Source organism: Schistosoma mansoni (assembly GCF_000237925.1).
Source record: "Schistosoma mansoni, WGS project CABG00000000 data, supercontig 0211, strain Puerto Rico, whole genome shotgun sequence".
In the NCBI taxonomy this organism is placed as follows: domain Eukaryota; kingdom Metazoa; phylum Platyhelminthes; class Trematoda; order Strigeidida; family Schistosomatidae; genus Schistosoma; species Schistosoma mansoni.
In genome coordinates this window covers 315530-319223 of record NW_017386081.1, presented here as the reverse complement: position 1 = coordinate 319223, position 3694 = coordinate 315530, and the positions used below count along the sequence as shown (strand labels likewise).

Below are 3694 nucleotides of genomic sequence, written 5' to 3'. Positions count from 1 at the left end.
ACCTGGAAGCACTGCTTGACGGCCGTTTCGTCCCATTATGGGACTTCTCAGCAGTGCGCATCCACGATCCCGCACTCGCGAGATTCGAACCCAGGACCTACCAGCTTCGCGCCGGAGCACTTAACCGATAGACCACTGAGCCAGCATCCAACGGTGTTAATGTCTAACTTCAACTGATCCACGAAATTGAGCAACCATTAACCAAAGTCATCAGTGAATTACTATCTCACAGCAGACCTGGTTGAACTCTACTGGTTACTGCTTCTCACTAGAACTCCAGGAAATACCTCATGGAGCCAGTCCAGTGCTTCCAGGTTTTCCATGGTGGTCTAGCTTCAATTGACTCATGATCTTAACTCTATAAAGTTCCAACTAATTATTTAACAAATTCCGATAAGACAACTGATTAGAATTATTGAATGTAATTGTTGTCACTCTGATAATACGAGATAGATAAAACGGAAAGATGTTCAGGTTTTTACTTATTCATGATTAGTTGCCATAGCACAGCTAATTGTATTCCATCTCTCCTATTAATACTGTTTGGATTAGCCCATATGTGTGTATATGAAGTCAGATGTAGTGACTGTAACACAACGTATGTAGGTGAAACATCAAGGCAACTGAATGTGAGGGCGAAGGAACACAAACAATGCTTAAAGCACATTCCTAAGTCCTCAGATGATGTAAGGAAACTTGAGAACAAGTCAGCGAGAGCATTACACTCGATAGAATTGGGTCATACAATTGATGTCAATGGCACATGAATCCTTCAAAAACCTTTTAATTCTTAAAAGGAGAGACGATCGTTGGATGAGACAGCTGTTTATTGCATCCTAGGTTGGAATGATTACTGAGCTACAATATGTCACAATAGGTTCCATACAATAGTTCTAGGTCTTCAATAATGGTCTAGCTTAGATCGACTCGTGATTTCAACTGTGAACATTTAAAAACCATCATAGACGGGAAATGCCAATATTAGAACAACACATGTAAGCGAACAATTGTTTTCATTTAGATCGTCATCAGGGAGACTGGTGTCTCTCCACTATCAACTTGTACTTTTAACTATTATTATGCTTGGTTACGTATTCTATTTCATTGTGATTATTGACTCAAATAGCCTTGATTGGTCTAACATTTTCGTATAAATATTCGTGTATATTAGAGTAAAGCCTGATGACGATCTAATTGAAAACAACTGTTCGCTTACATCTGTTGTTCTATTTTTCACAATGGGAATCTTTAGTATTCTAAAATGCCAATATAACTTGTAGCGATCCCTTCCAACTATTGGACTATTTTCAGAGGGGGGCGTTGTGGTGATTTTAGTAATTTTATACAGTTGAGATCATGAGTGAATCGAAGCTATTTGTCTACTCACTATAACTTGGGACATTTAATCCACTATGTAAATTTATATGTGAGTCTGATTGAGTGCATGTCTGCACATCAATCTTTAATCTATTCTCTCATTGGTTGTAAACTAAGACAATCAATAATTATATGCACAACCAATTATTTATTTATAGAAGGGGTTTTGTGGAGATTTAGTAATTATTATAGTTGAAAGCGTGAGTCAATTGAAGCTAGACCACCATGGAAAACCTGGAAACACCAGTGGAATTCAAAACCACGTCTGTTGTGAGATAGGAACTCACTGAAGACAATTGGTGAATGGTTGCTCAACCTCGTGGATCAGTTGAAGTTAGACATTAACACCGTTGGATGCCAGCTCAGTGGTCTATCGGTTAAGGGCTTCGGCTCGAGACTGGTAGGTCCTGGGTTCGAATCTCGCGAGAGTGGGTTCGTGGATGCGCACTGCCGAGGAGTCCCATAGTAGGACGAAACGGCCGTCCAGTGTTTCCAGGTTTTCGATGGTGGTCTAGCTTCAATTGACTCACGCTTTCTACTATAATAATTATGTATTTATTTATTTAAACATAAATAGTGGTACAAGGAAGCACCAGATACATATGCGCCGCACAAATCTCATTCGATTTGTATGAGGGCTGAGATACTGTCCAGGTGCCCAAACTGAAGCAGGTGGTTTTCTTAGGAGGCCACACCCCGAGTCTTTGACATAAAGGTCTGATCCACAAGGCAGTGGAGCATCGTGAGGGGATCAGTCCCATGGTAGCCGATGACCAACGATTGATTCATACGCCATTTGTTCCCTCAGTATCCTGGAGCGCATGTGCACCATTGGTTTGGAATCAGGGTTTTTCAACTCCCCTAAGTGGACTTTCCGTGTCCACCAACCCGGTTAAAGCGCCGGATATTCGCTTCTCGTCCTCTCAGTTTATTAAACAAAACTCCCGCCACGAGAAGGCAGTGAGTAAGACTTCCTTGGCAGAGGCTATATACGCGTGGTCATGTGAGAGCATTTGGAGTGGGAGAGCGAACTCTCCCCACTCTCGACCTTACCAGGGCATTTGGGGGCAACCAAATAACACTCAAATATTTATGGATTTTTAACACACTCATACTATCTCACTCGTTTCCCTGTATGCTACTTACTGGAATAACATTAAACTGACGGCTATTTTTTTTAAATAAACTTTTTTCATCATCCTTTTGAAAAAAATCCTCATCTCACTTACCAATTTTCTTTATTCCCTTTCGTTCAATGAAATTCCTAGTTTTAAATGCGTTATAATTGGTTGTTTATTTGTTAAAATTTGTATAAAATGTCTGTATTCGTCAATAGAGATAATTTTCTTCACATTATGGACGGTAGTAACGTATGAACTGCAAGCTCTGTTGTTCCCCACATTGTCACACAAACGGATAACGTATTTTTGAATACATTGTATCTGGTAGCGTTTCAATCATTTGAAGCGTTAAAAAGCACCATTAGAACTTATGAAAGAGCATTTCTATGTGGATCGGAAGCCGTATATTAAATTCGCAAGTTGGAGAAATGGCCGTAGAACACCTAGCGGTTTCTCACAACCAAATAAACGAAGGAGGTAAATTGGTTAGGGAAGGACTTCCATCCACACTCAATGTCCGGCCTTCATCTTTCGTAAGTTTATTGAAGGTTACTGGACTGTTATTCGTGGGAATGTGCATCACAATCACGAGTGCGATTCCCTGATGTACGACAGTAATTCTTGGATGCGCCGGTTAATGGAGGCTGAATTGGAAACAGTGAGACCACTTTTGATATCTGAGACAGCAGCATTCAATATTATACACAGATGGTTGCACCCCAACAGCTACGTCACCAGCACAGCGATAGACAATGACTTATCTGTACCAGCCGGATAGACCAGCGTCCGAAGATCGATTAACGGCTTACAGCTACTGAGTCCTGAGTAGCTGAGTGGATAACGCGATGGCGTATGAAGCGAAAGGTACTGGGTTCGAGTCCCAGAGTGAACACCAACTCTGAGATGCAGGTACATCCAGCTGACGAGTCCCAAATAGGATGAAACGCGCGTCCTGGATTCCATTGCTAGCCACTATCCATCTTTGCTTACCATGCTTGTGAAATAGGGCTATATCGAGGCAATACGCACAGTATGCACATATGGCCAATAAGAGACTGACCAGTTGCAGTCCTAAACATCAAGGGAATTTAATAAGATGATTCTAATATTTTCTTTACATGGTCACGGTACATCAAGGTACTAAGATCAGTTCACTAGTACAACAACATTATTTCTATGGGGAAGGTCAACTGAAC

At 41.1% G+C, this 3694-nt stretch overlaps 1 non-coding gene across 1 annotated transcript; it reads left to right on the top strand.

Moving 5' to 3' along the window:
• Positions 1–3317: 3317 nt before the first annotated feature.
• Positions 3318–3390, top strand: Smp_tRNA_01127_Pseudo_ATG.1.1. Its single transcript has one exon. It is a non-coding gene (tRNA).
• The last annotated feature ends 304 nt before the right edge of the window (positions 3391–3694 follow it).